Source organism: Nerophis lumbriciformis, linkage group LG03 (genome assembly GCF_033978685.3).
Source record: "Nerophis lumbriciformis linkage group LG03, RoL_Nlum_v2.1, whole genome shotgun sequence".
In the NCBI taxonomy this organism is placed as follows: Eukaryota; Metazoa; Chordata; class Actinopteri; order Syngnathiformes; family Syngnathidae; genus Nerophis; species Nerophis lumbriciformis.
The window spans coordinates 51,017,166-51,039,192 of NC_084550.2; the positions used below are offsets into that span (position 1 = coordinate 51,017,166).

At 39.8% G+C, this 22,027-nt stretch overlaps 1 protein-coding gene across 4 annotated transcripts in view; it reads right to left on the bottom strand.

Moving 5' to 3' along the window:
- The window catches only part of kcnab2a (potassium voltage-gated channel subfamily A regulatory beta subunit 2a), a 216,074-nt gene that overhangs the window by 190,027 nt on the left and 4,020 nt on the right, over window positions 1–22,027 (bottom strand). Inside the window, exon 1 of one of the 4 annotated variants that reach the window (XM_061938804.2) lies at window positions 4,630–5,260. The exons of 2 other annotated variants lie outside the window; for them this stretch is intronic. The gene's annotated coding sequence lies outside the window, so the exon portion shown is untranslated. Of the gene's footprint in view, window positions 1–4,134; window positions 4,159–4,629; window positions 5,261–22,027 lie in introns of those variants that run through there. One more of the 4 variants, XM_061938812.2, reaches the window with a different exon arrangement.

Sequence of the window (22,027 nt, forward strand, 5' to 3'; positions counted from 1 at the left end):
TCCCTAAAAAAAGCTTCAAAGTGCCTGATTTTAACCATCGTTACATACACCCGTCCATTTTCCTGTGACGTCACACAGTGATGCCAATACAAACAAACATGGCGGATAGAACAGCAAGGTATAGCGACATTAGCTCGGATTCAGACTCGGATTTCAGCGGCTTAAGCGATTCAACAGATTACGCATGTATTGAAACGGACGGTTGTAGTGTGGAGGCAGGTAGCGAAAACGAAATTGAAGAAGAAACTGAAGCTATTGAGCCATATCGGTTTGAACAGTATGCAAGCGAAAACGACGAAAACGACACGACAGCCAGCGACACGGGAGAAAGCGAGGACGAATTCGGCGATCGCCTTCCAACCAACGATTGGTATGTGTTTGTTTGGCCTTAAAGGAAACTAACAACTATGAACTAGGTTTACAGCATATGAAATACATTTGACAACAACATGCACTTTGAGAGTGCAGACAGCCCATTTCAGGCGCGCTAAGAATATATATTTTTCCACGATTTCAGCACTCAGGTTAACCATACCTAAATAGACACAAAATACTGCATTACACAAGAATACCCGAATGTACCGGTACTCGAATGATTGAAAAAAATGTTTTTAAGCTAAATTATTGGTAAAAACAGTGTATGTATAATAATTTACGTAAAACTGCGAGTAGTGAATAAAGTTTTCATCAATTAATATATTCTGTAGACATACCCTCATCCGCTCTCTTTTCCTGAAAGCTGATCTGTCCAGTTTTGGAGTTGATGTCAGCATCTGCTTTGAGTGTCGCAGGATATCCACACATTCTTGCCATCTCTGTCGTAGCATAGCTTTCGTCGGTAAAGTGTGCGGAACAAACGACTGACCATTTCATCGGCTTTCCCCACAGCCTCGTATTTTGAACAAATTTCGTCCAATTTCTTGCCACTTTCGCATCTTTGGGCCACTGGTGCAACTTGAATCCGTCCCTGTTCGTGTTGTTACACCCTCCGACAACACACCGACGAAAGTGAGAAAATGGCGGATTGCTTCCCGATGTGACGTCACCTTGTGACGTCATCGCTCCGAGAGCGAATAATAGAAAGGCGTTTAATTCGCCAAAATTCACCCATTTAGAGTTCGGAAATCGGTTAAAAAAATATATGGTCTTTTTTCTGCAACATCAAGGTATATATTGACGCTTACATAGGTCTGGTGATAATGTTCCCCTTTAAAGAAGGGTTTTTAAGCCTTTTTCTAAAATAATCCACAGTCTGTGGTGCCCTCATGTGGTCAGGGAGAGCGTTCCACAGACTGGGAGCGGCGGAGCAGAAAGCCCGGTCTCCCATTGTTCGTACCTTTGTCCTCGGAGGTTAATAATCACTTATTCTTCTGTTGTTTGATACTTTACATTAGTTTTGGATGATACCACAAATTTGGGTATCAACCCAATACCAAGTCGTTACAGGATCATATATTGGTCATATTCAAAATCCTCATGTGTCCAGGGACATATTTCCTAAGTTCATAAACATAATATAAATTCTAAAAAAATGAAAGATGTGATGCCAAAAAATATCGACGTAATAATAGTAGTATCGACTAGATACGCAACTGTACTTGGTATCATTACAGTGGATGTCAGGTATAGATCCACCAATGGCGTTTGTTTACATTTTGACGCTGGTGAGCTACGGTGTGTAGTGAAGCATGTTTAGCTATTCCTCGTCCTGCAGGGATGATACTTGTAAGAAACTTACGGGGGTGGGGGGCAGACCGGTACTTTTCAGAGGCGGTATAGTATCGAATATGATTCATTAGTATCGCAGTACTATACTAATACCGGTACTCCGTACAACCCTACAATGTAGTATTTTTCACCAACTCTAAATACATTTCAGAGGCGCCATAAATATGTCTTTCAAGTCACAGAAACGTTGTGGGGTGCATCGTTCTAAAAAATTAGATCGTCCCAGAATCGTATCGGCAACCACAAATATGAAATCAAATCGAATCGCTGTTAAAACAAATCGTTACACCCCTAGTTAGCAACACTAGTATAGCATTATTCACTGACGTTACAGCCGCATTTTACCAACAATATCAGTTAGCCTATTCACCAAGAGAAAGTGACCTTTGTTTGAGACTATCTTGTGTTTTTAAACCTTATTTAACAACAATACTTTTTCACATAAATACGCCGATATTGACCAGTGGCAGAGCGACACATCCCTATTAGAAAGTCACATTCTTCTTTTAAAGAAAGCTAAACAGAAACAAGATGAAACAAAGCATGAAGTCATACCTTATGTTTGTAAACTCTTGGCTGACTGAGGTATTTCAACAAGTTTCACGTAAAGACACGTCATAATATATTATGAATTCAACAACACTGTAAAACTATTTGTAAAAAAAGTAATGAAAAAAACTCTTGCCCATTGAAGTGCTCAATCAAAATGACAGGCTGGAGACCTACAGTACATTGACTTGACTGGTGAAGAGCCTTGGTAATCATCATAAAACACAAATATATAAAAAGTACATCAATCGGAACCAAAACAAATTGTCATCTTGTTGACAAAGAAAGCGGATTGTACACCATCCATCCATCCATTTTCCTCCGCTTATCCAAGGTTGGGTCGCGGGGGCAGCAGCCTAAGCAGGGAAGTCCAGACTTCCCTTTCCCCAGCCACTTCGTCCAGCTCCTCCCGGAGGATCCCGAGGCGTTCCCAGGCCAGCCGGGAGACAATCTTCCCAATGTGACCTGGGTCTCCCCCCGTGGCCTCCTACCGGTCGGACGTGCCCTAAACACCTCCCTAGGGAGACGTTCGGGTGGCATCCTGACCAGATGCCCGAACCACTTCATCTGGCTCCTCTCCATGTGGGGGAGCAGTGGCTTTACTTTGCGCTCTTCCCGGATGACGGAGCTTCTCACCCCATCTCTAAGGTAGAGCCCCGCCATCCGGCGGAGGAAACTAATTTCAGGCGCTTGTACCCGTCATCTTGTCCTTTGGGTCATAAACCAAAGCTCATGACCATAGATGAGGACGGGAACGTAGATCGACCGGTAAATTGAGTGCTTTGCCTTCCGGCTCAGCTCCTTCTTCACCACAACGGAGCTATACGGTGTCCGCATTACTGATTGCACACCAAGTGTCAATTTAAAAAAAACGCCTACTACTTGTTTGTTTTGCCTTTTAGTAGCATTTCTTTCCTCCTTCGCGTCTCCAACAGCTTAATGCACCAAAAAGAACACCTGCAGCTAGGGATGTCCGATAATGGCTTTTTGCCGATATCCGATATTGTCCAACTCTTTAATTACCGATACCGATATCAACGGATACCAAACGATATATACAGTCCTGGAATTAACACATTATTATGCCTAATTTGGACAACCAGGTATGGTGAAGATAAGGTCCTTTTTAAAAATAATAATAAAATAAAATAAGATAAATACATTCAAAACATTTTCTTGAATAAAAAAGAAAGTAAAACAATATAAAAACAGTTACCGTATTTTTCGGACTATAAGTCGCAGTTTTTTTCATAGTTTGTTTGGCCGGGCTCCAGTGCGACTTATATGTTTTTTCCTTCTTTATTATGCATTTTCAGCAGGTGCGACTTATACTCCAGTGCGACTTATACTCCGAAAAATACGGTACATAGAAACTAGTAATTAATGGAAATGAGTCAAATTAAATGTTAAAGGTTACTACTATTAGTGGACCAGCAGCACGCACAATCATGTGTGCTTACTGACTGTATCCCTGCAGACTGTATTGATATATATTGATATATAATGTAGGAACCAGAATAATAATAACAGAAAGAAACAACCCTTTTCTGTGAATGAGTGTAAATAGGGGAGGGAGGTTTTTTGGGTTAGTGAACTAATTGTAAGTGTATCTTGTGTTTTTTATGTTGATTTAATACATTTAAAAAAACAAACAAAACAAAAAAAACGATACCGATAATAAAAAAAACGATACCGATAATTTCATTTTCAAATTACATTTTAACGCATTTATCGGCAGGCCGATGTTATCGGACATCTCCACCTGCAGCCTGCGTCTCCTTTGCATGGCTGGCATCCATGCATTCTGTACAAAACACACAGATACTGGCATGCAGTAATGACTGCTCTCAACCTTACAGAAAAGTAGCTTGAACTTGTCTTCTGGGTGTTGTTGGCTGTGGAACTGCATCAGGTAAAATTGCAGTGGTATCAACAGCAGTGCTGGCAGGGCAACTGAGGTGAGGTGAAGAGGAAAAACATTCCTTGTCTGAGACTCTTCACACTTTCATATGATGTATTTTTTTTTTAATCAATCCTACAGCTGAGGATTTAAATGGCAGAAGCATGCATACACCATGACGACATTCAGACAACGCGGTAAGGACGAATGAGGGCGCGAGCGAAGTAAATACCAGCGCAATAAGGTACGTAAAGACAGCTTTCAATGCAGCAGCAACCCGATCAACCATACAGACTTCCACGGGCTGTAGCTGTTCAGCCTTGCAGTAAATGTTACATACAAGAGACAGCGTGGACAAGGATATGAGAACGCAACAGCAAGAACGGGGAGAGAGAGGAAGCGGGAGAGAGAGCGACAGACAGAACCGATGCTGTGAAAAAAAGAAAACCCACCTCAGTCTGCAGCAGATTCCTGACGCAGAGAGCAGACCCAGGAGGATATAAATGCAAAAAAAATAAAAAAAATGGACAAAAAACAACAGTAGCTATCACGAAGAAGCACTGGCCGAGAATTCCAAAAACAGTGAGCGGTGGAAGGGATGGAGAGAAGACGAGGAGGGAGAACGACACAATGAATAATACAAGTCTAGCGGATGCGGCGTATGATGATAACGTGGAACTGGGGTTGCGTGCCCGAGTGTGACGAGCATGCGAGTGTCGGGCATGAGGAAGACAGCAAGAAGTGACACGAGACAATGAGTGAGAAGGAAAGAGGGTGGAAGGAGCAGCCTGAATAAAATGTGCGAGTTGGGAAGATGCATTAGAGGAAATGCCCCTCCCTCTTTATATATATACACACACACACACACACACACACACACACTGACACACACCCCCTGTGCATAGTCAGCAAAGGAGTAAGTATATGCTTTCAGTAAAACTGAGTGAGCTGCAAAGCGGTAACAAGAAAACGTGTGGGATGGAGAGCAAAGAAGAACAGCTTATTGTGCTCATTTCATTTTTATTGAAAGTGCCTCAAAGTTGAGTGAAGTTGAAAAATACGGTAACACTTTAGTATAGGGAACATATTCACCATTAATTAGTTGCTTATTAACATGCAAATTAGTAACATATTGGCTCTTAATTAGTCATTATTAAGTACTTATTAATGCCTTATGCTGCATGGCCTTATTATACAACTAACCCTAACCAAATAAATCTAAATTAAGTCTTTGTTACTTAGAATATGTTCCCCATGCTAAAGTGTTACCAAAAATAAAATTCCTGTATTAATTGATTAAAATACTTTTTTTTTTTACCAACTTTAACTTTTTCATCCAATTTGTGGCACAATTAATCAAATTTTAATCGCGATTTTGGCTGCCACGATTAAATGAGGGCGATCGTCGGCAATATGAACATTTAAAAAGTCAAAGACAAAAATTATCTAAATAATAAAGCACTTTTATTTTTATTTTTATTTTTTGTCCTGTCCAGCTTCTCAGGCAAATCATATACATACCTGCCAACTTTTGAAATCAGAAAAACCTAGTAGCCAGGGTCCAGGGGCCGCAGGCCCCGGTAGGTCCAGGACAAAGTCCTGGTGGGGGGTTAACGCAAAACGATTATTAGCATTCAGACAGGTTAAAATGTTGCTAAAACCATCACTGTTTGGGCGACGAAAAACGTTGAAAGTTTTCCACTTGTATCGCAAGCAACGGCATTAGACTTTTTTGTCCCAACGTGGTCTTTTACATCGCTAATTCCTCCGTGTCCGATCGAAAAATCTTGTCTGCACAAGGTGCAATTCGCGTAGTTTTCAGCCTTTTTGGAACGGATAATTATTCCCGGATAGGCTTTTGAATATTCTTCACGGAATGACTGCAGTTTTCTTTTCGGTTTAAGACTCGTTTGCGATTTTTCTCCGGCTGATTCCATGATCGTTCGCTCGTTTGGAAACAATGGCAACTGTATGGCGTCACATTAGTGCCAAAAATCCGAGCGCATAAAAACTGTTATCGCGCGCTGATTCTCCACTTCGTGCGCGCGCGCGGCACCATTTTGCGCGCGCGTGGTGCCTTTCTGCGCTCCTGGCATCTCTCCTCGCGCTGTCATGTTTCTTTTTGGCACTTTGGGGGCGGGTATGCTTAGACGGCCCCTTCTTTCTGATTGGCTGTGAGCATTTTTCATATGACCAATCATTCTCCAGTGTAGCAACGTTGTAGCCATCTTACTTCAGACATCTAGCCTCAATCATTACATTGATGTCAATGGTACATGTACTACTTAAATTACCATAACTTGCTCTATTTTCGACCAATTTACAAACGGTTTGCCTTGTTACAAATCTTATTACATGTAGATATGACATAGGATGCTGTTGAAATTACCTCTTTCGCTTTAAAAAAAAAAAATGACTTAATTGTGCCACATAGTTGTGTAGGGTCAGTGTTAGTCAGTTCTCTGATTATTTTAAACTGTTTCAGAATACATTATTAAAAGCTATTTTTAACATTTTAAAAACAAAATTCAAAGATTATTTCATTAATTTTATGGCTGAATCAAAAGAAATTCCATAAATTAGAAAACAAATGTTCAAGAAGAAGTGAAAATATAAAATAATGTTATGGTTGGATGTTATTGCTGGTGGACCAGTTCTGGCTGAAAGATGTGATTATGGTGCTTGTTGTCTTATTATTTATTTGGGTCACATTTTGTATTACCCTGTATTGTGTTTATGTGGTATGAAATAACCTTCATCAGCGCGCGACATTTTTTTATCCACTTCTTCCTCCGTAAATCTTGATACATAATGACGATGACCCGCCCTGCTATACTTCTGATTGGCTCTGAGCATTTTTCAGCGTTTTTCGCCTGACCAATCAGAAAGAAGAGGCCGTCTAAGCATACCCGCCCCCAAAGTGCCAAAAAGAAACATGACAGCGCGAGGAGAGATGCCAGGAGTACACAGAGAGCGCGCAGAAAGGCACCGCGCGCGCGCTAAAAGGCACCACGCGCGCGCAAAATGGTGTCGCGCGCGTGCACGAAGTGGAGAATCAGCGCGCGATAACAGTTTTTATGCGCTCGGATTTTTGGCACTAATGTGACGCCATACAACTGGTGCCTCGTGCTTGACAGCGGTGCTATAAATAGCCTCGCGCATGGCATTCGGAATGGCTCGATAGGAAGTTACGGGAAGCAGTGTCATTGTTGTTACGCGATTTCGTGAATAAAACTTTTAAAAAAATATATTTTTTTAATTAATGAAAAACCGTACTTTTTATCACTGCAACCGTAACCCGGAATAGGTTGATGAAAACCGTACTAATTACGGGAAAACCGGAGTAGTTGGCAGGTATGCATATAGTTGATGTAGATGGCTGTTCAGATTTATTTTACAAAAGAGAAATGTAGGATACTTCTCTTGTTGCCTTATTTGTATTTGACTTTATTAAATGCAGTGTTTCCCACACATTCATTTATTTGTGGCGGCCCGCCACGAAAGAATTACGTCCGCCACAAATGGATTTTTCAGCTTTTGACTCGCTCGACCGCTCATAAAAGCAATGGGACTGTCTGTGAATGTTGCTTGTAGTTACACCTCCGATGCAGTAGGTGGCGGTAGCCTACTATGCATTGTAACTCCGCCAATAGCACTTAATTCACCTGGTGGGCCAGAAGAAGAAGAAGAAGAAGAAGAAGAAGAAGAAGAGGGACGGACGGGATCAAAATACTCGCCGGCTACTTTTCTTAATGATGGCGCTTCCTACGTTTCTACCTCAAACGTCCAAAAGCTGCTGAAAGCCTTGATCCAGGATCCATCCATCCATCCATCTTCTTCCGCTTATCCGAGGTCGGGTCGCGGGGGCAGCAGCCTAAGCAGGGAAGCCCAGACTTCCCTCTCCCCAGCCACTTCATCCAGCTCCTCCCGGGGGACCCCGAGGCGTTCCCAGGCCAGCCGGGAGACATAGTCTTCCCAACGTGTCCTGGGTCTTCCCCGCGGCCTCCTACCGGTCGGGATGCCATGGGGAAAAAAACTTAAATGGTGCCTTTTGGCGATAGTTAGCAGCTTGGTGGCTCATAGCCGGCTAGCTAACGCTTGCTAGCGTGGTAGCATTGCTTCATTTTTACAGGTGTTATAGGTAGATAATAATAATAATAATAATACCTGGGATTTATATAGCGCTTTTCTAAGTACCCAAAGTCGCTTTACATGTAGAACCCATCATTCATTCACACCTGGTGGTGGTAAGCTACTTTCATAGCCACAGCTGCCCTGGGGTAGACTGACGGAAGCGTGGCTGCAATTTGCGCCAACGGCCCCTCCGACCACCACCATCATTCATCATTCCATTCACCGGTGTGAGTGGCACCGGGGGCAAAGGGTGAAGTGTCCCGCCCAAGGACACAACGGCAGCGATTTTTGAATGGTAAGAGGCGGGGAGCGAACCTGCAACCCTCAGGTTTCTGGCACGGTTGCTCTACCCACTACGCCATGCCGCCCCAACCCAGATAGGTTATAGCTGCATCGCTCGCGGCTCATCATATATTTAACGTTAATCCGCGATTTCACCGAGCGTTTAACTGACGGTTAGCAGCCTGACGCTGCTTCATTAACACCGCCGCTGTTTGACTCTGGGTCCGTGGCAGACGGACGTATTAACAGTCACGTGTTTTCATACCGACGAGCTAACGTGTCCAGGTTATAACCCTGTTGTCAATAAACACACATGGACTGAAGCTAAATTGTCCACTGTCCACTGCAGCATGTGAATGCAATGAAAAGAATAAAATCTGAGCCAACCAGCTGTTAAAATGTTGTCCAGGTTAATGTTTTGGCCATTTCAAGATTTTAACTGTGATCGGGCTTTAAACAGGTGGCTGACCTGTTCAGATGGGTGTAACTGCTACTGGTCAAATAATGTGAAATAGCATTTAATTTTACATGTATGCAATGCCATTTAAATGTAATTATAGATAATAATAATAATAATAAATACTGTGTAGTGTTGTAAATAGTCAACGGGAAGAATTTTAGTAAGATATAAGCCATGAGCACTACACAGCCAGAAAAAAACCTAGGCAGGACAAGTAAAAATATTGGGGCAAGTAGATTTGAGAAGTCAGGCAAGTAGAAAAAAACCTTAACGTTGAACCCTGCATGTGTTGAGCTGCTGCCGCTTAAGGTTAGACGGCACTGTACATAGAGCGGTTCTGCTCGTTAGTAATAAATTCTAATGTTGAATGTTCACTCCTTCACACAGATGAGTATAGAAAAATATTTTCAACAGCCGAAAAGGGCTCGACTTGGAGAGGAGGTAGGCCTACAGTCCGGACCACAGGTGCGACCTGTTCAGCAGCAGCAGGTCCACCCACTCGGCAGATGACTTTATGAATTTCTTTAATAAGAAAATTGAACTCATTAGAAAGGAGATTAAAGACAACGCATCCCAGCTACAACTGGGTTCTATGAACACAGATACAACTGTATCTACGACGGATACTGCAATACAAAATAGTCTCTCTCTTTTTGATGAAATAACATTAGAGGAACTATTACAGCGTGTAAGTGGGATAAAACAAACAACATGTTTACTTGACCCACTTCCTGGGAAACTTATCAAGGAGCTTTTTGTATTATTAGGTCCATCAGTGCTAAATATTATAAACTTATCACTTTCCTCTGGCACTGTTCCCCTAGCATTCAAGAAAGCGGTTATTCATCCTCTGCTCAAAAGACATAACCTTGATCCTGACCTCATGGTAAACTACCGACCGGTGTCCCACCTTCCCTTTATTTCGAAAATCCTCAAAAAAATTGTCGCACAGCAGCTAAATGAACACTTAGTGTCTAACAATCTCTGTGAACCTTTTCAATCCGGTTTCAGGGCAAATCACTCTACGGAGACAGCCCTTGCAAAAATGACTAATGATCTACTGCTAACGATGGATTCTGATGCGTCATCTATGTTGCTGCTTCTTGATCTTAGCGCTGCTTTCGATACCGTCGATCATAATATTTTATTAGAGCGTATCAAAACATGTATTGGTATGTCAGACTTAGCTTTGTCGTGGTTTAACTCTTATCTTACTGACAGGATGCAACGCGTCTACCATAATAATGTGACCTCGGACTATGTTAAGGTAACGTGCGGAGTTCCTCAGGGTTCGGTTCTTGGCCCTGCACTCTTTAGTATTTACATGCTGCCGCTAGGCGACATCATACGCAAATACGGTGTTAGCTTTCATTGTTATGCTGATGACACCCAACTCTACATGCCCCTAAAGCTGACCAACACGCCGGATTGTAGTCAGCTGGAGGCGTGTCTTAATGAAATTAAACAATGGATGTCCGCTAACTTCTTGCAACTCAACGCCAAGAAAACGGAAATGCTGATTATCGGTCCTGCTAAACACCGACATTTATTTAATAATACCACCTTAACATTTGACAACCAAACAATTACACAAGGCGAATCAGTAAAGAATCTGGGTTTTATTTTCGACCCAACTCTCTCCTTTGAGTCACACATTAAGAGTGTTACTAAAACGGCCTTCTTTCATCTCCGCAATATCGCTAAAATTTGTTCTATTTTATCCACTAGCGACGCTGAGATCATTATTCATGCGTTCGTTACGTCTCGTCTCGACTACTGTAACGTATTATTTTCGGGTCTCCCTATTAAGGCTGCAGCTAACGATTATTTTTCTATCGATTAATCTATAGATTATTTTTTTCGATTAATCGGTTAATCTATAGATTATTTTTTTCGATTAATCTATAGATTATTTTTCCTTTTACCGATTATTTTTTTTATTTAAAATGAAGATGAAAAAATAAATGTTGGCCAGTTTTTTCAAAAGGCATGACTTTTATATACAAAAAAAAAAAGTATGGCCACTCAGTCAACATTGACAACAACATGACAAAATATTCTGTAACAATGTAAACATTTAAAACTTTTAACATTTAACAAAATTAAAAGTAGCTTATTTGCTTTTTAATGTGCAAATATAAAAGTAAACATCCAGTGCAAATCTTAATATTCTGCAATAGTATAAGCATTTCTAAAGTAAAAGTATTGCTTATTTTGCTTTAAAATGTGCAAAAATAAAGATAAACATCCAATACAAAAAAGTGCAAAACGAAATATTCTGTAACAGTGTAAACATTTCAACAAAAGTAAAAGTATTGCTTATTTTGCTTAATAACACAACAATGATAGTATGATTAAAGTGAAAGTTGGTTTGTACATAGTATATGTAACTGTTAATGTTGTAAAAGGTATTTGCACAACTAATTAACGTTAGCGTTAAAGAGGAGCGCGTCTTTGTAAACACTGAACAGGCACGCCAAACGCGCCTCTCAGAGCGAAACAGTGTTTTAGTTTATGAATTTACAACGCAGATACAAATGACACATTCATGATTTTGTGTAATGATGACAACGTATACTCACGCGGACGATTGACTAGTTGATGGTGATGGCAAGAACGCTGTCGGATGTTTTCTTTTCAAATGTTCCTTCATAGCCGTTGTGCTGCTATGATAGGCCATTTCCGCTCGACACAGTGTGCATACAACAACTGTCAAGTGTTTTGCTTTTTTCGCTGTGCTTATCCCACACTTGAAGGGATGTACCAATGCTGAATGTGGCTTCTGGATTTCACTCAAAAGACCAGACCGTAGTTACTTTTTCCTTTTATTTTCCTTTAGTTTGCAACAGTTTTTCCAACCAAGAAACAGCTTCTTTTTTCTTCTTTAGTCTTTTTAGCAGTCTTTAGCAGTGTTAATAGACTTTAGTTTCTTTAGCTGTCATTAGCTGTCTTTAGTAGCCTTTAGTAGCCTTTAGCTTCTTTAGTAGGTGAAAAACCTTTAAGGACAAAACATCACAAGATTAACATGCTGTAAAAAATTAATCAATTATCAATCCCATAATTTACAACTATTAATTAGGCTATCAAACTCTTAACCATTAAACAAGTGCAAGAAAATGGACACATCTTTTCCCTTTAAGTTAAAACAGATTTTAAATAAATTGTCTCAACATAAATGCACCAAGATACATATAAAATACATTTAACACCAGAAACACAATAGATAAATGCAACAGAAAACCCAATATGCAAATACATGAATACCTAACCAATTAACCACCTATTTAGATACATATTTAAAATCCATATTCAATATAAATATATTATTAATTTAGCAGTGAAACACTCAATCTTAAACGCTGTCTACTGGTAGAAAAATGCCCCTTTTTCTACGCCCTCACCAACACAGTTAAATCCAACACTTTAAATTGAGCGACTTCACCCTCCTGATGAAGCAAACTGCTCCAACATTTATCAAACTAAGCAAAGAATATCAACACTAAACAACAGTTACATAACACACTGTGTGTATTTAGCCTCCAGACTAAGCACGCTACATGCACACAACCCCCCCCCCCCATCTCACCAGCGCAACAGGTGCGCCACACCCACGAAGAGAAATATTAAATCTTACATACTTTTGGCACAACTCTGGGTTATTTGTAATGAACTAAACCGTTTTCCACTCTCCGCTGGCGTCTTTTGTACTCCTTGATTTGACACAGCGGTCCAATTACCGGGCTCGCGCACCAGCAGATGAGACAGGAGCGCGCCGCGTTATACCTGCGCGTGAACGTAAACTGATCGGCTCTGATTTTATAAGCCGACTGGCCGAAATAATGCCGAATTATATAAATTTCCTGGGGTTGCCTAGGTGAATAGGGATGCGGATGTGCTCTAAGATAAAATATAATTTTATTAAGTGGGGTTTGGCTGGTTGCTAAGCAGCCACGGTTGCGAGCTCGCGCTTCAGCTGACGAGACAGCTGTTCACCGCTACAACATTATTAGGCCGTTTATTAAAATACTCCCACACTTTTGACGACTTTTGGCGTGCTTTTTTTCCCTCGCTCGCACCGCTCGCATCATCTGCTTTGCGCTCCGCCATGACGGCAGTGTGACGTAAATATGCGACGCGTCGAAGCATAAAAACGACGTCGACGTATTTACGTAACCGATGACGTCGACTATGTCGACGCGTCGTTTCAGCCTTACTCCCTATGTCTAGCATTAAAAGATTACAATTGGTACAAAATGCGGCTGCTAGACTTTTGACAAGAACAAGAAAGTTTGATCATATTACGCCTATACTGGCTCACCTGCACTGGCTTCCTGTGCACTAAAGATGTGACTTTAAGGTTTTACTACTTACGTATAAAATACTACACGGTCTAGCTCCGTCCTATCTTGTCGATTGCATTGTACCATATGTCCCGGCAAGAAATTTGCGTTCAAAGAACTCCGGCTTATTAGTGATTCCCAGAGCCCAAAAAAAGTCTGCGGGCTATAGAGCGTTTTCTATTCGGGCTCCAGTACTATGGAATGCCCTCCCGGTAACAATTAGAGATGCTACCTCAGTAGAAGCATTTAAGTCCCATCTTAAAACTCATTTGTATACTCTAGCCTTTAAATAGCCCCCCTGTTAGACCAGTTGATCTGCCGTTTCTTTTCTTTTCTCCTCTGCTCCCCTTTTCCTTGAGGGGGGGGGGGGGCACAGGTCCGGTGGCCATGGATGAAGTGCTGGCTGTCCAGAGTCGGGACCCGGGGTGTACCGCTCGCCTGTGCATCGGCTGAGAACATCTCTGCGCTGCTGACCCGTCTCCGCTCGGGATGGTGTCCTGCTGGCCCCACTATGGACTGGACTCTTACTATTATGTTGGATCCACTATGGACTGGACTCTCACAATATTATGTCAGACCCACTCGACATCCATTGCTTTCGGTCTCCCCTAGAGGGGGGGGTTACCCACATATGCGGTCCTCTCCAAGGTTTCTCATAGTCATTCACATCGACGTCCCACTGGGGTGAGTTTTTCCTTGCCCTTATGTGGGCTTTGTACCGAGGCTGTCGTTGTGGCTTGTGCAGCCCTTTGAGACACTTGTGATTTAGGGCTATATAAATAAAGATTGATTGATTGATTGATTGAGAAGGAGGTTGACTGACTGTGGCAGGACACCTCTGCCTCTGTTTCACTTCATGTTGCTGGTAAATAATATGGTTGTAGTAGTAGGCTAAAGTTAAATTATTTAGTATTCACTAATTAAAGGGGCAGAGCTTTAAGAGACATTTTAGCTTTTATATTTTATAAGATATATTTTTTGTAAGAACCACAATTAATAAATATATTTCAGTGAATCACTAATTGTTCAAATCTGGATATAAATATGTACCGGTACATAAAATGTTGTAATTATATTCCAACTCCGCGTTCTTGGTCATCGCCGCTGCCGCCGTATTTCAAGTACAGATGTCCGATAATGGCTTTTTTGCCGATATCCGATATTGTCCAACTCTTAATTACCGATTCCGATATCAACCGATACCGATATATACAGTCGTGGAATTAACACATTATTATGCCTAATTTTGTTGTGATGCCCCGCTGGATGCATTAAACGATGTAACAAGGTTTTCCAAAATAAATCAACTCAAGTTATGGGAAAAAATGCCAACATGGCATTGCCATATTTATTATTGAAGTCACAAAGTGCATTATTTTTTTTAACATGCCTCAAAACAGCAGCTTGGAATTTTGTGACATGCTCTGCCTGAGAGAGCATGAGGAGGTTGAGGTGGGCGGTATTGGGGGGGGGAATAGCGGGGGTGTATATTGTAGCGTCCCGGAAGAGTTAGTGCTGCCAGGGGTTCTGGGTATTTGTTCTGTTACGGTGCAGATGTTCTCCAGAAATGTGTTTGTCATTCTTGTTTGGTGTGGGTTCACAGTGTGGCGCATATTTGTAACAGTGTTAAAGTTGTTTATACAGCCACCCTCAGTGTGACCTGTATGGCTGTTGACCAAGTATGCTTTGCATTCACTTGTGTGAGTGAAAAGCCGTAGATATTATGTGACTGGCCCGGCATGCAAAGGAAGTGCCTTTAAGGTTTATTGGCGCGCTGTACACAGCGGCGTTTTAAAAAGTCATAAATTTTACTTTTCGAAACAGATAGCGATAATTTTGAAACCGATACCGATAATTACCGATATTACATTTTAAAGCATTTATCGGCCGATAATATCGGCAGTCCGATATTATCGGACATCCCTAATTTCAAGTTATCATTACATATACAGTATGTATTGTTGCATTTGAAACAATTGTATCGTTGATAACAGAGGTAGTTATTGTTATTATGCATTATCAATAGTGCTATTTCTATTGGTATTTTCATTTCTCCTTTTTTTTAGTGTAACAATGGTCATTGTCATTTCTGTGTTATTAATATTTATTTCACCAAATGCTTCTTTGCTATCACTTTTACCATCATATTTGTACATATCCTATATGCTGATGTTGTTCTTGTTATTATTGTTGTGTTTGTGGTTGTTGTCTCTTTGTCTTATCCCCCTCTTGTCCCTGCAATTTCCCCCTCTGTCTTCCTTATTTTCTCTTTCTATCCCCGGCTGCACCAAATAATAATATAAATCAATTTACTAAAGTCAAATACAAATAAGGCAACAAGAGAAGTATCCCACACTTCTCTTTTCTAAAGTAAATCTGTACAGCCAATATGGGCATCTACATCAAAAAGACCAGCTCATTGATAGGCTGATGAAAATGAGCAGAGCGAACTTGGACAAACGTTTATCAAATTTGATTTTAACGGAACAAAATTGACATTAAATAGCAAGTGTATTTCTACTTACAGGCATTTATTTACCAAACTCTGTAGAGACGAATAATGACCGCTAACTTTGTACTGTTACGGCAGCACACAGGTGCAAAAATGAGTGAGGAGACTTTGACTGGTGTAGTCCTACTTGATGGGGAATTGTATTCCAAAATAAACCCCGACCTGACTTTGGATAAAATTACCGTATTTTTCGGAGTATAAGTCGCACCGGAGTATAAGTCGTACCTGCCGAAAATGCATAATAAAGAAGGAAAAAAACATATAAATCGCACTGCAGCCCGGCCAAACTATGAAAAAAACTGCGACTTATAGTCCGAAAAATACGGTATTACCACGTTTTTAGCAAATAACGGCATTGCATTTTTGTTCAAATATTGGGGTTAAGTTAAAGTTATTCAATCATGCAAAGGAGTAATAACCTGTGATTAATCATTATTAATCTAAATCAATATGCGATTATCTGATTTAAATAAAATATATTTTGAGAGACCTAATCATTTATATAAAATATCCGCACAATCCGCATTTCTAAAAAGCTATTTTATTATGTGTCCTATAGCATTGATTGACTGATTGAAACTTGTATTAGTAGATTACACAGTACAGTACATATTCTGTACAATTGACCACTAAATGGTAACACCCGAATAAGTTGCTCAACTTGTTTAAGTCGGGGTCCACGTTAATCAATTCATGGTAAGCACAAACTGTCGTGATGCAAATAGAGGGTTTAGTAATTGATTTTTTAAGAGCAGACTGTTCTGTTTACCAGGTGACTGACTGAACAGGTGGCTGAGCAGGAAGGTGGGCTCTTGAACGGATGCTGGGTCGCAGTAGGTGTCGAGCAATTGCAGCGTCAACATTTAACTGTTGCATTAGTTCTTCATATCGTTTAATTACGTTTTTAAATGTACTTTTCCACAAGAATGTATCATGAAATCCTACACAAAGATCCAGCACATTGACCATCAATGCACCTGTGAGTACAGTACATTACTTTTTGTACGATAAGCTTCTAAAGTCCTGTGTCCACACATTGTCCTCAGTGCTTGGCCTTGCATAAAAAACATGTCCTCTAATGGAAACAAGCTGCGTCAGCATAAACTCAAGTGTGATATTAGCACGCATTTGAGCATCAGTTCTCTCTGCCATTATCACTAAGAGCCTTGCGTGTTTGTGTGTAAAGAAGAGGCGCTCACAAAGAGAATGGTCTGTAAGTACATTTTGTACAATTAGAAAAACAAGTGGGTGGTTTAAGTAGATGCATGTTAAGGCTGTCCAAACAAATACTGTATGTTGATTCATTTCTCTGTATAATAAATAGTCAAACAACATTACAATTTAGATCAACTCAAAATTAAAGTTGCGGCTCTGAGTTTATATAAGGCAGCACATTATTTTGTATTCACCAATCCCAAGTAATAAGCAGGACATAATACTGATTGGGTAATGGTAAAATATCCAAAGTTGTTCTTGTTGTATGGAACAATAATGGGCATAATAGCATTTGTGTGATCTGTTTTCTATTATGGAAAGCAATTCCTGTTAATGCACATTTGGAGACAAGGTGTATTCCAAAAATAGCAGAATGGTTAGCTGTATCTCCATGACACAGCACACAGAAAGATGATCGGAAACAGGAGTCCTTGGCTACTTTCTAGGGTAGTTTCATTGTCACCATAATCCTTGTTCATCTTTGCTATACTTGACACTTGTTCAATGTCATGAAATGTGGTACCCTTTATTCTGCAAGATCATTATGCAGTAAGATTTGGTTACATGAAAAAAGGACAAGCACCAATGACATCGCAAATTTTAGTTTGCCAGAGGCACAGCAGCCTGTATTACTATATTGATCTGAATATAACACTTTTTTTTCTAGAAAAAAAGACTCAAAAAGACAAATTGTCTCATATTCAAAGACTAGAGATGTATACATAAATCAAACAGGTGTCATTTAATGACGAGTGAGAGCTTTTCTTTTCCTCACACACAAGCGCGCTAATTTTAAGATAATGGCGATCAATGAAGCAGACTGAAATATCTATCAACCTCTGCACTTTGCTCCGTTAACGACCACTTACCATTAGGGCTGGGCGATATATCGAGTTTGTAAGATGTATCGATATATTTTAAAACAAGATATGAATTAAGAAAATATCGATATAATTTATTTCACGTTAAAATGGCCGAACGCCGCTTATTTGTTGTGTTCCTTGTTCTCCCCTGCTTCCCACTCCCTCTCATGGGCTACTAAACCCCTCCCCTTCCTCCTTCCAAGACGTGCTTGCACGTACAAGAACATCCATGATTGGTTGGTTGTTTACTATGACGAGTCACGATTGGTTAAGATTAGAGCAAAACATTAAGGACAGGCCAATCAGAGGCAAGATAGGGCGGGTCATGGAACCAGGAAGGGAAATCACAACAGAAATCCCAAATGACGACGAGAGAGTCGTAGAAGAGAAGAGGAAATATCCAAGCGGGCGATTTATATATTAAAAAAACTAGTGGAAGATGGCAGAGGGATTCTCTTCTTTAGATTTTTCTTTTAGCGATGTAGACCACGTCCAGGAAACCCACAATGTGTCTACTTGGCCACATTTGGACAAATGTATGTGTCTGGATAAAACATTCATTTGAGTTGTTTACCATGTAAGCCCAAATCAAAACTGTTCTCTAGTTGCCAAGCATATTTCGCACGAGAAATGCTGCCAAAAATGTATGCCGAAGTGAGGAAGGTCATAGCCGCACAATTAAGTCAAGTCACTTACTTGGCGCTGACCAGAACCGTACGTGTGTGACAGTCCATCACATTGTCGACTGGGAATTAAAAAGTGCCTGCCTGCAATTTTATTTTTTTATCTGAGTTTGATATATTTTGTATTATTTGCACAACTATGTTATTTATTTTACATAGAAATAATATTTTTCTATTTTATTTATGTTATATAATTTTGTGCTACTTAAACAGTTTATTTTCTGTGCTGTTAATACCCATCTTGACTAACTGGGTTAATAAAAGTGCCACTGGCTGTTTACAGTACAGTTGTCATTCACTTCAATTCAGTGAATCTCGCTCAAAAATTCATATATTTATATGTATACTTTCACCGGAAAATATATCGAGATATAAATCGAATATAGAGTTTAAGTGAAAATATATCGATATATACTATTTCAGCCATATAACCCAGCCCCATCGCACTCTGTTCTGGGGCATTTCTGTCCAGTTGGTCACATGTTTCTTTAACTGTGCCTCAGTGTCTCGCCTTCAGCTGTAGCGAAGCCTTGCGTTTAAGCCTCTTGTCCACACGCAAACACTAATTTTTTTCCCTTCAAAACAGACTTTTGCAAACACTGGCCAAGGTGAAGAGTTGCAAAAATATTACTTATTTTTATCATTTTATTGACTAAAACCTTTTTGGGTTCACAGGTCCTTAAATGTTCACTAGAATTAATGTATATTGTATTCAGTTTAGTTCAGTTCAGTTTCAGTTTATTTCGAACATGCATACAATACAATGTAATTCACTACGTTTCCATTTGTTTCATTACAGCACGTCCGAAAAGGAGTAGGAAGAAGCTGATCTTATTTAATCCTACCCCTTTTCATACCATAGCAATTTTATCCTATTTCCTTGTTCTCTGTAACATAGCAGTGAACAAATAAATAACAAATGATATACCATAGTAAGTAAACAAATATTAAATACATAAATAGTCTTTGTCTCAATAAAAAAAAAATATATATATAAAAATAAAACACAAATTTAAAAAAAGGGTTCAAGATATTCATCATAATTTTTGTTCTGTGTACTTTGTGAAAACCTGTAGTTTGAACAGTCTCTTAAACTGAATCATATTGGTGCTTTGTTTGATTTATTTGGTTAATCCATTCCATTATTTAATTCCACATACTGATATGCTAAAGGTTTTAAGTAGAGATGTCCGATATCGGCCTGCCGATATTATCGGCCGATAAATGCGTTAAAATGTAATATCGGAAATGATCGGTATCGGTTTTTTTATTATCGGTATTGGTTTTTTGGGTTTGTTTTTTTTTAAATCAACATAAAAAACACAAGATACACTTACAATTAGTGCACCAACCCAAAAAACCTCCCTCCCCCATTTACACTCATTCACACAAAGGGGTTGTTTCTTTCTGTTATTAATATTCTGGTTCCTACATTATATATCAATATATATCAATACAGTCTGCAAGGGATACAGTCCGTAAGCACACATGATTGTGCGTGCTGCTGGTCCACTAATAGTACTAACCTTTAACAGTTAATTTTACTAATTTTCATTAATTACTAGTTTCTATGCAACTGTTTTTATATTGTTTTACTTTCTTTTTTATTCAAGAAAATATTTTTAATTTATTTATCTTATTTTATTATTATTATTTTTTAAGTACCGGTACCTTATCTTCACCATACCTGGTTGTCTAAATTAGGCATAATAATGTGTTAATTCCACGACTGCACATATCGATTGATATCGGTATCGGTTGATATCGGTATCGGTAATTCAAGAGTTGGACAATATCGGAATATTGGATATCGGCAAAAAGCCATTATCGGACATCCCTAGTTTTAAGTGTTGTACGAGCATACAAATGTTTAAAATTAGATTTTCCTCTCAGGTTATATTTCTCCTCTTTAGTTGAGAAGAATTGTTGCAATTTCTTGGGGAGCAAGTTATAGTTTGCTTTGTGAATAATTTTAGCTGTTTACAAATGCACCAAATTGTTGAATTTCCATATTTGTGATTCAATAAATAAAGGGGTTGTTATGTTCTGTATCAAATCAAATCAAATCAACTTTATTTATATCCAACATTATGTATTATTCTAATTGATCTTTTTTGTAACGCCATTAGTGAATGAAGCGCACATTTGTAGTCGTTTCCCCATATTTCTGCACAATAACTATGGTAACACGAGTGAGCAGTAAATAATATTAAGTGATTTTGGTTTTGAAAATGAAAAATTAAAAGTACTCCTTTATCACTGCGGGTTCCAAGTCAAGACTTGGGTGTTGATGCTGGGCGCTGGCTTCTGAGGGTAAATCTGATCCGGCCCTACTTCCTCAGCAGTATCTGCTTGAGCATGATGTCGCCCATTTTCTGTGACAAACCAACCTGTGCATAAACCAACACTGAAGCTTATGTAATTGCAAATGATTGATATTAGATGATGACATCAACTACCCTTTGCAACTCACCGCCATAGACAGACTGCAGACTTGAGGGAAACACTAATTAACTGGGATTAGCCAGTGGGTGACATCACAAATTTGTCCACTTGATGTTTTGGCTTAGAAATGTTGAGTTCATGAACCTTCCGCCAACAATATAGAACTAAAATGTCAGCACAATAATTTGCTGAAGATGACAAAAATATCAATATTAGATAACATCCCATTGGCTTGTAAATTGCCAATCACCTTTGAAATGTATCCGCTGGATCAAACAGAGCCATCCAGCGAGCGACCGAGCCAGCGCTTCTTCATCTCCAGGCCTACGAAAGTAGGTGATCTAATCAGGAAACACGAAGTGCTGCTCAAATTGCATCATTAGCTTAACCAATGACTCAGTCACAGTGACTTTTGCAAAGCCCCCTCCCCACACCAACACCCCCACCCATCTAGAAATAGGGAGACACGCCTGCAGCCCTTTACTGTATAGCCGCTCAAGCAGAATAAGTCTAACATGTGTGTGCAACAGTGCAAAATGTTAACATGCCAGAAATATCCTGAACTGAAAACTACAGTTGCTCTCAGACAAGACCGAGCTGTACATCAAAAAACAAACACGGTTATTTTTGAAAGCTGTTTAGCTGGTCAATTATCAATCAATGTTTATTCATATAGCCGTTCATCACACAGTGCCTCAGGCCATGTACAGAAGAACCCAGATACACTATATTGCCAAAAGTATTTGGCCACCCATCCAAATGATCAGAATCGGGGGTACTAATCACTTGGCCCGGCCACAAGTGTATACAATCAAGCAATTAGGCATGGTGACTGTTTCTACAAACATTTGTGAAAGAATGGGCCGCTCTCAGTGATTTCCAGCGTGGAACTGTCATGCTACCTGTGCAACAAATC